The 12,941-nt window shown below is 43.6% G+C and overlaps 1 long non-coding RNA gene across 1 annotated transcript in view; it reads right to left on the bottom strand.

The window, feature by feature from the left end:
• LOC138385154 (uncharacterized) overlaps positions 1-12,941 on the bottom strand; it is a 92,643-nt gene that overhangs the window by 62,665 nt on the left and 17,037 nt on the right. Inside the window, exon 3 of the long non-coding RNA XR_011233691.1 lies at positions 8,810-9,011. This is a non-coding gene — a long non-coding RNA (uncharacterized lncRNA). The remainder of the gene's footprint in view (positions 1-8,809; positions 9,012-12,941) is intronic.

Consider the following 12,941-nt stretch of genomic DNA (forward strand, 5'->3'; position numbering starts at 1 on the left):
AGGGAGAGACCTGAGTCCGATGCCCACAGTTTTCCGGGGTCCCAGAGTGATATGGAGGAGCGCTCAAAACTCCCTGCACCCCCTTTCCCTCCAGAGCTGAAAGAACTAAGAGGTCAGGAGGGCTGTCACAGTCACGGTGAGGGAATACAGCCAGACAGCAGCCTGGACCACAAAATAAGAGCAGGCCAGTAGGCCACCATCAGCTCGCCTGATGCCCACTTGGAAGGACAACACCACCTAAGTAAGCTTGTCCCCCTCAGGGAATACCCGTGAGGAATAGAGAACAACCGTCAAGGACTAGATCCTCCTGCCACAAATACTGTAGCATTATCACAGATCCCTCGTAACCTATATGCAACCCTGGGGAAAGGGGCAGCTAGAAATCCTGAATTTGAAAACTTCAATCTGAACTGATTGGGTAATCACTAACTTTGACTGAATTTACCTAACATTTACTGAATCAAACTTTCTGCCATCAGGCAGATGGTGGGGATAACAGTTACAGGAAAAATAATACTGTATTTCTCCACACCTGTTTTTGACCTCAGTTTAATCCTCTGCCTAAAGACACGACTCTATTTATACAGAAGAAATGCTGATGAAGGATTTGGTCTCAGTTTTGACATTACCTAGATGTTTAACTCCTGGACAGTGGCAATTTTTCTAGTTCTCAATAAAAGAATGATTTTTAAAGTCCCTTCCAGTTTCAATTTCTAAAATTGAGCATATAATCACAGCTTCTTTCCTTGGCACCAGCTCGGTAGCTATGTCACTTCTTAGGTTTCAGGTTTCAGACACTGCACACAAGAAAACAAACTTGATTCAAACACCTCCTTCCATTATTCGCGTATTGAAGAGTAACTACATTATTGTCAACCCTCCAAAAAAATAGGATAGGTGATGTTGACACAGGTGGAATAATTTGGAGAAGACTTTTATCTCCGGTAGTTTCCCTCCACCCCTCTTTTATCAAAAATTCATCATGTCTGTAGAACCAAAGAGCAGGTGATGACGACTCTGGCCAGCCGGGCTGGGATGCTAGTTCCATCCAAGCGCGCCCTCTGCTGGTCAGATGGAGCAACGTCATGATCTGTGAAAGCAATTTGGAAAAACCCATTTGAATCTTTTGCTCTTCCTATTTTTTAATCCTGCTCTGGGGCACTGGGGAGGAGTGGGGAGAGAGAGAGAGAGAGAAAACGAACTCTGGTAGCAGGATTCCAGGCCATGCAAGGTCTTTCACTTTTTGGTTGTTCATTTTTTTCCTTTGCTCAGTCAGTGAACCTCTTTAAACACCATTCATTCATTAATGCAGTATTCAATGTTTATTGAAGACTTACTATGTTCCAAACCCTGCTTAGGTCTCTGAGGGACCACAAAGATGGAAGACATGTAGCCCTTGCCCCTAAATCTGGTGTGAGACACAGGACTTATTTCACAGTGACCGATCTGGGAGGTGCTGAGTGAACGTCTGGGAGATTCCTGGGCCGCAGCTCCTGAGGCAGCTGGCATCCACGGGTGCTGCGCACTGCGGTGCTGTGATGTGTGACGAGGCAGCTGAAACCCCACCTTTGAGAGAGGTTGCAAAAGTTAGTCCAGCTGTGTGACCTTGGACAGGTCATTCACTTCTCTGAGCTTCTTTCCTCTTCCCATTTCCCCAAACAATCAAGCCCTTTCTCCTTGGTGCCCATAAAGACAATGCCTTCTCTTCCATTCTAGCACATTTGCCTTGGTGGATTTCAGTGGTTGTTGCCTCTCTCATTAGGGTCTGAGCAACTCAAACAAAGGCAGTTTCAGTCTGTCTCATTCACAGCTGTATCTCCTGCTCCTAATATAGTGCCTCGCAGTTAGTAGGTGTCCAGTTGATACTGGATGAAGGAAGGAAGCTATGGATGAAATGTGAAGTAGGGAATGGCTTCATTGACCTCCACATAGTATGGCTGCTGCTTTCTGGAATATCTGATCCCATCATGGTGTTTTAATCCCCTGTACAGTAATTTCTGCTATTTATTGAATGTTACTATGTTCCAAGCAGTGCTCTGTCAAATTTGATATGTTTGTCTACCTACTTTTCTCCTCACAATAATCATTTGCAGTAGCTGACATTATATCTGTTTTTCACTCCAGATGAATTTCAGAGAGCAATTAAAAAACTCATCCAGAGTCTCAGAGTTGGAAAGTAACAGAGCAAGATTCCAACCCAAGTGTGCTGACTCCAAAGTGCTTTGTTTCCCTCTATGGAAGCTGCCTCCCCAGAGCTCTCAGAGCTGGCTAGATCCAGAGAGCCAACTCCCCGGCCCCACCCTGCCACTCCTCCAGGAGTGCAGATGTGGCAGGCTGCAAGGAATGCCATGGCAGGGATGACTTGCAGCCAGATAGTGCTCAAGGGCACTTTCTTGGCTACCTATGACCTCTGTCTTTTCAACTCAGCAAGATGGCCATGCTCTGTTTTGGTTCCACCATTCAGTACCATGGTCTGGAAAGTACCTCCAGGCTGACGGCAGTGCTCACCTCACCTGTTTTCCTTTTCTAGCATCACATTCCTGTGTTGCCTATTATCCAATGTCTTGGAATATTTGAGTTTTAAAACTGTGTCCAGTTTTCTAGTTGTTTGTGGTGGAGATGCAAGTTTATTCCCAGTTAACCCATCATGGGGAACACATCCAGGAAGAAACTTTGCATATGGAACATAGTGACTTCATTTTGTTCAGCCAAATGGGGTTCCTTCTTCCAAATGAGCTCTTTTTGAACATATCCAGAAAGCTGGAAAAAATGAAAAAAAATACTTGCACGTATTCTCTAACAAATTTAATATAATTCATTGCTTCAAAACTAGTCTTAGCTGAAATCTCTTATCCCTACTTATCTTGCCCTTTGTACTCTGAAGTTGAACTGCCCAGTGCTTGTGGTCTATGTCCCATTTCCTGATGCCTGTCCTGTTCTACAGGTTCTAATTTCCCTTTTAGCTCTGTTCCCTACCCTGCTTAGCTTTGAAGTCTTCTGTTAAGATTATATGTTCTCTATGCATAAAAAACACTTATGTAGGACTTTTAAACATCTTATGCTTATTAACTCATTTTAACCTTATATCAAGCTTATGGGGCAGACATCGCTATTGTCTTCATTTTGTAGACAAGGAAACTGAGGCACAGGGAGGTTGGTTATTTGCTCAAGATCACAACGACCAGAAAGTGGCACAGCTGGCATTCAAACACAGTTTTCCTCAAGAATTCACGCTCTCAACTGCTCTCTGCACCACCTCTCAGACCTCATATGCTGAGTGCTGGGCCACGGGCTTTGGAATGAAAAAGACCTGCTTTTAAATCTTAGTTTTGTTGTTTAGCAGTTACATGATCTTGGACAAATAACTTGGGTTCAGTCACCAAGCTTCAAATTCCACATTTATAAATTAGGAGCTGCAAATTATAAATTATAAGTTAGATAATAGTATCTAACTTAGAGTATTACAGAGAGGATGTGTATACATATATGGCTTAGCAAAATGCTTGGCAATAGTGCGCTCTTCCTAAAGTGTAGCCGTTATTATCACTGTGTCACAGATTAAATCTGACCCTTACTTAGTGGTTCTGTCATAACCACCCCCTTAAACACACCCAGAGGCCCCATTTTAAGTGTTGCTATATTCCACGTCGGCATCTAGGTCATTATCTGGTACTGAATATATTAATAAGCAGGTGGATGGCTGAGTTAGGTGCTGGCCGTGCAGCATGACTGCTTTCTCCTGGCCGACATCCTTGGCCCTTCGGCTGGGAATCCGCAGATGGGAGAACCCACTGGCTCTTGGAGGACGGGCGTGTAGGAGAGTGAGCCCTCATGCTTTTGACAATGCACTCGTTGTTTTTCACAGCAAAGTGACTCACCCGAGCTCTTGTTTACACTCTTAGTTTGAAAGTTGTCCAAGCGGTGACCATACAGGAGTCTCAGCCAGTGTTTGGGGTTGATTTTCTCCCTAATGGAGACAATTGCTGTGGACTCAGTTTGCTAGTTTCAGTTCTAGACTGTCTTCAAATTTGCCAGAGAAATCTCAGCTCTGTTTTTCTTCCAAAGTCTTCCTGGATCCCTGCCATGGTACTTAAAAGCTAGTTCTCAAATACACATCTGACTGTGTCTTGCCTTTCACTGCATAGAAAATAGCTAGAGGTATGAGTTAGACATAGGAGTCCGACAGCTGAGTTAGGACTAGGACGCTGTTTTGCTACCTCCTGGCTGTGTGAACTTGGGTGAGTGGCTTAAGAGCTCCGAGCCCCGGTCTCCTCCTCTGTAAAATGGGAGTTGTAAAGATTTAACCAGTGTGTGAAGTGCTTAACGCAATGCCTGACCACAGGTGATGCTAAATGGTAGTCGCCTTACGTGAGTTAACAAGGATTTTTCACCTCAAGTGCTCATGGCTCTGAGATCGTTGTCTCCTTACAAAAGATGTTCCCTAAAATGGCCTGTTCTGCCTCCCTTCTCCCAGGAAAGTCCCTGCCAATGACAAATCCTGGCTTAGTAGGGCCAATCCTGGCGTGGTAGGGCCAAGCGACCTACTTTTACTGCCCTGAATGTGAGAATTTCTGGCCACCACCCCTCAAAGTCTGGAACATCCCCACCCACTCTTTACTAGCAAGTCGTACCAGGACAGGAATTATTAAGAGAATGTGACGAGTCTTTTCTCTCTGGCAATTGTGGGTATGGTAGGCTTCAGGGGCACAGGAAGTGTGGAGTCCCTGGACACAAAGGGAAGCATTCACCATGTCCCCAGCCTCCAGCAAAAAGATGTGCAATTTCTTATAAAAACTGTTATTATTATTGCCATCGCTATAGCAACAAATAGGTCTCCTTACCCTTGAATACCTCAGAGCTCTTTTCCTAGAAACAAGGATATTCTCTACCAAAATAAGTAATTAACATTGCTACGATACTAGAAGTTACAGTCCATATTCAAATTTACCAGTTTGCCTTGTGTCCATTAGGACTATTGTCTCCCCACATGAGGATCTGCTGCAGGATTATGGGTGACCTTGAGTTGTCACTTCTCTGGTCTCCTTTAATCTGGAGGTCACACAGAGCTGAAGACCAATCCCACTGCTCTTTCCACTACAGCCCTGCTTCCCTGCTCGCAGTCACGGAGAAAGAACTCAGCTAAATAAGCAATCCTGCGCACAACCTTCCCTGGCGTTGCAGACGGGGTGTTATTTATGTGCTGGATGAATGCCCGTGCCTATATGGTGTCTGAATGCCCAGGGCATCGTGTACAAGAGCTAAGAAAAGTAAATTGTGTATTTTCCATAACTACTTGGGAACAAATTCATATCTTAGAAGCTCACTTCTTTCTACTTGGCAGAGCTATGTGCTGCCACTGTGGACCACAGCCATATCAAAATTAACTTTAAAAAAATTTCTTTCTTTCTTCCTCCTTCCCTCCCTCCCTCATTTCCTTTCTTCCTTCTTTCCTTCTCCTCCTTCCTCTCTCCCTCCCTTTATCTGAGCTTAAAGACCATCCTATAAATATCTTAACAGAATGGTAACAGCCAAGTTGTTCTCTAAAATGAGAAGCCCACAGTTAGGCTGGTTCCCCAGCCAGGGGCTGTTTTAACCATCACAGAACCCAGGCACTCTCCCTTTTTAGCTGGTATCAAGGATATTAAAATGAAAATTTTAAAAAATATTTTTATGATTATGCTTTTGATATTATTTGTTATAAGTTACATATTTAGTATTGCTTGTAATTTCTGGGAAATCCTTGTGCATTCTCTGGAAATCTTGTGATATGAGAAAATCTAACCTCAAATTGTTTTCAAACGTAGTGGAAATCTCAATAAATAACAAACAATAAAGTTGACTTAATAAAGTTGATATATCTTATAGATATTTAGAGTTTAACTCTCTTCATTTTTGCAAATTCCCTACAGTATTTTAGAGGCATTGCATTTTGTATTTGTTGTTGCTTCACAGGGTTCAAATGTTTATGTAGTCCCCTCAAAGGGTTGGGGGCCTCAGGCACCATGCTATGGGCCAAATGGACAGAACACCTGACCCAGTTTGAGTCCTCTCTGTTATTATTATCTGTGTGTCCCTGGATGAGTCACTCACTTAACATCTCTCTGTTTTCTCATTTAAAACTGGGATAAAGAAAAGAAAGGATGTGAGAATTGCATGAGATAACATATGTAGAGTCCCTACCTAGCTCCGTGCCAGACAAATATTACACGCTTAACAATAGCTATTGTTAATAGTTATAAAACTATTAACAACGTTGGGTATATTGTGGCTTATATGAGGTCAAGCGTTTGGTGGACTGTAACATGCAAGGGAAAGCTATGATCATGTTTGATGGATTTTTATCATCCTTCGACGAGATCATGCTACTTCCTTGGTCAAACAGCTTCCATGACTTCCTGCTTTCTATAGACTCAAGCCTATACACGTCTCACTTGGCATTCAGGACCTACCACAATGTCACCCAGTTGACCTTTCCAGCCTCAAACTCCACTGCTCCTCCCTGCACCTGCACTGGTGCACTGTGAACAGCTCCCCATTTCTGAAGACCCCCAGGCCGGGGTGCATGCTGCTCCTTCTGCCCAGGATCTGCTCATTCCAAAGCCCCTGCATTTATGAAAGGCAATCTACGATTTGATCTAGTGATTTCCCAGCCCCTCTCTGATCTGCTCTCTACAGTGATACTCCCCAAACACAACCAGGATCAAGTCAGTCCCCTGCTTCAGCCGCTTCGGTATATAGTCCCGGCTCGTTACCGTGGTCTGCGAGGCCCTGCCTGCACCCAGCACACCTGGCAGACTGCCACCCACCTGCTACTCTGCACTTACAGTGAAATCTCTGCATTCCTTAAACACACAGCATTCTCCTCACCTTGCAGCTTCTTGTTTTGCTATTTATGCTCCTCTCTCTGCTTAACCCCCACCCCCACCCCCGCCAACTGCCCCACCACCTCCTTCCTCTGGACAAAGCCTACTCAGCCTTCAGGTCTCAGAGTAAACAGTATTTCCTCAAGGAGGTCCCCCCTGATCCCTAAACTGGATTAGGTTCCATTGCTCTGTGCCCCTGGAGCTGACACTTCTTTTAACATCATTACACTCATCAGACATGACTGAGACTGCTCGTGTGACTCTCCCACTTGACTGTCACTGACATGGAGCAAGTCACCTGCCTGTCCTGTCCACTGCTGTACCTCCAGGGCCCAGATGTGGCTAGTCCTGAATCTACCCACCCAGCCACCTACTGCCCAACAGAATATTTATTGAGCACCTGCTGCATACTTCTGAATAATGACTAGTGATGTTAACCTACCTTGGAGAATTTGGGGAAGGGGCACTTTGCACCATAAATAGTTTATTTAATATCCAAACATGCAACTTGCCTTTGCTATACATGCTTTGCTTTATAAATCATACCATTTTTTGGTTGAAATTTTAAAAAGTTTTATGAAAGAAAAATCCAAGTGCTGAGTAGTAAGGTCTGTCACAGCCCAAACGTGGGAACCTGTTAATGCAGGATAGTGGCTAAAACACAGGGTTCAGCACTGGGGGCGTTGGGGTCACTTCCAAGCTCAATTCTGAGCTTAGCATCCTGGAGCAAATGATTTAACTTCTTTAGCCTGCAGTTTTCTCACCTGTAAAATGTGTGTAATAACTGCTTTATTGGCCTCATGGAGTTTGGGGGGATTCATAAGATCATGAATGTGCTTTATGAACTGTGAAGAGCAACACATAATTGTAAGAAAATATAATTACGAAGGTGATGGCCAGGATCATTATGGGAGGGGAGCACCAGAGATATTTAACTGTGAAGTGTTCTATAAAATTCAGACAACGGATTAAGAAGAATGATAGATACAAAGAAAGTAAAGGCTGAAAGGAACATTTTAAGGAATAAAGAGTGACAGAGACTTAAGATCCTCCTCTATTTTAATAAACACAATAAATGACCTGTACTTGGGAGTATAAAATCAGGACATCGTTTATGATTTAACAGCCCTTCATAATCTCCTAAAGCAAATATTTAGATTCCAGATTCAATGATGTCATGGAACTGTTACTCCCCAGAAGAATTTGGGCCACAGTTGATGGAGACTGAAGAGAGGCTCACACTTTCTCCTGTTTTGGAAACTTGTTGGTTATGCCAATCTGTTCACAGAGTTTCTCTCTTGATGTAGGCATTTAAATGTAGTCTCAGCAGCCCTATTTGCTCATGCCTACAGAAGAAAGTGATGGCTTCCCACCGCCCCACCCTGCAGCTCAGGAAGATGGGTTTATTGGGCTAGCAATACTTAGTCAGAGAGGGTCAGGGAACCACATCCAATCAGATCAACACCCTGGCAGGCCTGGCACCCGGTCTCTGTCTCAGTCCAGTGCCTGTACCTAGCACCCACTGTGGGCTAGGATTCAATGCAGGATGTGGGAGCAGAGACATGGTAGAAAAAGGTGAGATTTAAATCACAGTGAAGTAGATAATCTAGGTACCCCTAAAACGGGGTCAGATAGCCAAACACAGTCCTGGGCCATTCTTCCTTGGGCTTTGTGGGCTTAGGGACTCTAAAGGAAAGAGTGGGTTCCTTCACAGTTTCAGAGCTCAAAGGCCCCGCCCCACTGTTCTCAATTTCCCCTCCCTTCTCCAGGGCAGGGCCCTCTTTTAGCTTCAACTTCTCCTCCCCAAAGCCTCTTGCTCTCAATTCTTGATGAAACCCATGTGAGCTTGCTTTGCTCCCTTAAAATGAATCACAGAGTGTGGAGGCATGAAGAGATTTGAGCGTCACTAAGCACACTGCTTTGCACCGATCTGTTTATGAACTTACCTCCTTTACTCTTCTGTGAGCTCCATGAGAGCAGATGACTGTCTTCTCTCTCCTGGTCTCTCTGCTTCTAGCCAGTCCTGGAGCCTAGTAAGTATTCAGGAAGTGGTGGTTGCATTGAATTAGAAATTGTTGAGCCCGCCCCTCCCACTTCACAGCTGGGGAGAATGAGGTCCAGGGCAGGGGTGGGACGCAGGTGTGCAGTCTCAGCCCATTGCTTACCCTACTTTGGGGAGGTATCAGGAGTAGAGGCAGCACAGAGACCATGAGTTCAAATCCTGACTTCACCACATGACGTTAGTTGCCTAGCCTTAGGCTAATGAGTTAACTTCTCTGACCCTCACTTCCCTCATCTGTAAGATGGAATTAACCATACCTATTTTTCACGGTGTTTTCACAGATTAGAAATACTAAAGTAAAACAAATAAGGACTGAACAAATTGTATGTATAATCATGGCCCTCTGCCTCCATGTTTGTGTCTGGTCTCCAGACATAGCCTCCTCACTCCTTTAGGGAAAATAACTTGCTCCCATCTCCTGCTGGGGTCTCCCCCACCCTCAGGCTGGACAGGTCTGGTGCTTGATTCCTGGAGGCAGAAGATGCCAGGCATCCACGGCTCCAGTCCATCTGGAGCCAGCAAGGATCCTGCATGCGAACTCTCTCATTCACCGATCCAGTCTCAGCATGGGCTCTGGCCAGTGATCTTACTTTTCCATCTTAATTCCAGAATCTTGGAATTACGAGGCTGGAGGAAACATGGATTTCGAGTAGTCCCTCCTTGCCCACATTGCGGGTATCCTTGATACTAGGTCCTACATTCCCTACAAAATGCTTCCACTAACAGAACATCCCTCAGCCCACGCCCCGCTGTTCCCAGAGGCAGCCCCATCCCATTCCTGGACAGGGCTGATTGTAACCAGCGTCTTCCTTTTACTGAATGAAAACAGCTGCCCTTGAAAGCCCATCTATTGGTTCTAGTTCTGCTTTCTACAGCCACGTAGAAAGTGACATTCCCTCTCCTATGCGACACCCCAAGTCCCTACAAGATGGTGGGCATCTCTCCCCTACATTATCTCTTTGGGGTGCAGGATGGGAAATTACCACACAAACTTCACAAGAGCACACGTCTTTTCAGTTCTACCTTACTGGGTGCCTTGCAGATAAGAGGTGCTCAATAAATATTTGCTGAATGAATGAATAATTGAATGAGCCCCTACAATGTCTTTGATAATTCACTGGTCCCTTTACATTCACTGTCTCTAATTCTTACAAGCTTGTCAGAAAGAAATTACCAGTCCCATTTTATAGAAGTTATTTTGCATGTAAAGAAGAATCTTCTGTTCTAAATTCATCTTCATTTCATCTCTGATATCAATCGTTCTTTTAAAATTCAGATAAAAGCAAGTGTTCTTTTTAAATCCTTTTTTTTTTTTTTTTTTCTGAGACAGAGTCTCACTCTGTTGCACGGGCTAGAGTGAGTGCCGTGGCATCACCCTAGCTCATAGCAACCTCAAACTCCTGGGCTTAGGCGAGCCTCCTGCCTCAGCCTCCCAGGTAGCTGGGACTACAGGCATGCGCCACCATGCCCAGCTAATTTTTTCTATATATATCTTTTAGTTGTCCAGATAATTTCTTTCTATTTTTAGTAGAGATGGGGTCTTGCTCTTGCTCAGGCTGGTCTCGAACTCCTGACCTTGAGCAATCCACCCGCCTCGGCCTCCTAGAGTGCTAGGATTACAGGCGTGAGCCACCTCGCCTGGCCTTTAAATTCTTTAGTAAAATCATTTTACTTTTAAAAAATGTATTGGTACTCTTACTTATTGAATTGAGCCAATGATTGGCTTTTTGCTTATTAAGGAAGGTTTTGGATTCATAATGTGTGTTGCACCGAGTTTCTTGGTTCTGGTCTAATTGGTGCAGGGCCCCAGGACCCAGTGTTCTGCAGAGAATCAGGTCCATGACACTGGCTGGGCCTCTCCCTGGGTTTCTGCTGAACCTCAATGGTTTCTTGTGCTATTTGGGTGATGCTCAAGTGTCTGGGCCAGCAAGTCACAGCCCGAGCTACTCAGAAGGAGCCAAGAAGTCTGGGACTGACTGAGGCCTCTGGAGTGCTGACTTGTTCACATGGGTGGGAGCTGGGACTCCTGCCCGGCAGCATTCAGCATGCCCACTCGGCAAGTTCAAGGCGCAGCATTGGCTATAAGTCATTGTCACATCACCAGATTACCTGGCACCACTCCAGTAGGATGCTGACAAAGGGAAGAAAGTGAAGTGTGGGCAAGTGAAAAACAGTACAAAGAGGAAAAGCAAGAGCACAAACTTGAATACAAGGATTGCAGCACTATCATCAATAGCATGTATTGATGGCCACTAAGTGTCTGGGGCACTGTGCACATTGCTCACTTTCATTCAAAGATGCTGTCTCTGGATGTCCCTCTGTGCAAATGGGAGAAGGTATGGAAAGGATACAACGTAAAAAAACACTGGAAGCAACCAGGAGTTGCCCGTTAGCATCTGAGAAATAGCCATAAGTTAAGTATACCACTAGGGGGCGATCCAAGAAAGAGCAAAAGTCAGTCCAGGTGGCAAAGAAAAGTTGCCCTGGGGAGATTTTTTAAAAGAATATTTTCCAACGCTTGAAGAAATCTGAGATCATCTAGTCTAAATCTACAGAACAAGGCAATATTTCAAACTTCTGATTTGTTTTTTTCAGGTTATTTTTTGACTTGGGAACAATCTTGCTAAATGGTCAGAAATATTTATTAAGTGAGAACTGATAAGAATCAAGTTATGAAAAACAACAGAGTTAGAACAACAGTGTATCTTAATTTAGATCCCTTCCTCAAGGCACTTGAAAAACTTCTGAATATTGGCCATTTAAAATAGATTTTAATCAATGATGTATATGATGTGACAGAGTGTAAAGGAAATCTGAGAATATTTGGTTAGCATATATAAATGAATAGAATCATGCATGATTTGTATTCAACTGATGATATAACGTTCTTAGGTATGTAATACGGCTTTGCAGATATGTGCATATATTTTTTCTGGTGCATCTTCTTTCCAGGTAACTCAGCCAGTTGCTAAGAGGACTAAATCAAGGATTAAACATTCTCATCAAGGATCAAACATCCCTCGCTCTGTATTGCCTTCGCTGATGCTTCTGTCTGCCTGACCAGAGACATGGTTGGTTGCCCCGTTCTCAGTAGTCCCATGGCACCTTGCTGTTAGTACAGTAAGAGCATGAATCCAGAGACAGACTGCTAAGATATGAATTCCAATTCTAGCTGAGTGTTTTTGGCAAGTTCCCTTGCCTCAATTAGCCCATTGCTGAAATGAAGATAAAATCAATGCCTACTTCATAGGTTTGTGGGGACAAGTAAGTGAATTAATATATGTAAAGCACTCATAAAAGTGTCTGGCACATATCAGGTACTCATTACATGCTTGTAGGTTTCAGGAATGAATGACTTGACACTAGTCTCAACATAAGGTAAATTCATTACAAGAACAAATTCATGAAGAAACTGCAGGATTCTTGGTTGGGTTTTCATTGGCTATAAAAGTCACCTGGTCAGTGGCAAACAGGAGAGTTGAATAGTGATAGCCTCTACAAAAGACACTCTAATTGGTGTTCAGGTCCACCAGACAGACGTCTTTGTCTCACTTCTAGAATATAGTGACAATCAGTGAGCCAGAAATACAGGGCATTTCAATAAAAGGATAGAGTTTTGTCACAAAAATGCCAGTCAGTCATTTAGAAAAGTTTTATCTGCATTCACAGAATTTCTTGCTTTGTTTTTCATTTTTTCCAACTTTAGCCATGTAAAGAGTTTAAAAATAGCCTAATCATTAACTTGACTCTCTGGACAGATGGATAACCTTTCAAAAGAAGTTTTTAAAAATGGCATCTAAAAGAAACACTGTATAAAGAGGCTGTAGAGTTCCAGACTCAAGAAAAACATGATCTAAGACATAGTATAAACGAAATAGAAAACATCTATGGAAACAGAAGCTCACAGTTAAAAGGTAATTAAAAAATCAGGTTCTTTGGGCTAAGAAAGAACTTTTTATTTTCAAGCAAAAATGGACTATTTGAAAAAAATATGGACTGAAAAGAAATCTGATCAC

Source organism: Eulemur rufifrons, chromosome 6 (assembly GCF_041146395.1).
Source record: "Eulemur rufifrons isolate Redbay chromosome 6, OSU_ERuf_1, whole genome shotgun sequence".
Lineage (NCBI taxonomy): Eukaryota > Metazoa > Chordata > Mammalia > Primates > Lemuridae > Eulemur > Eulemur rufifrons.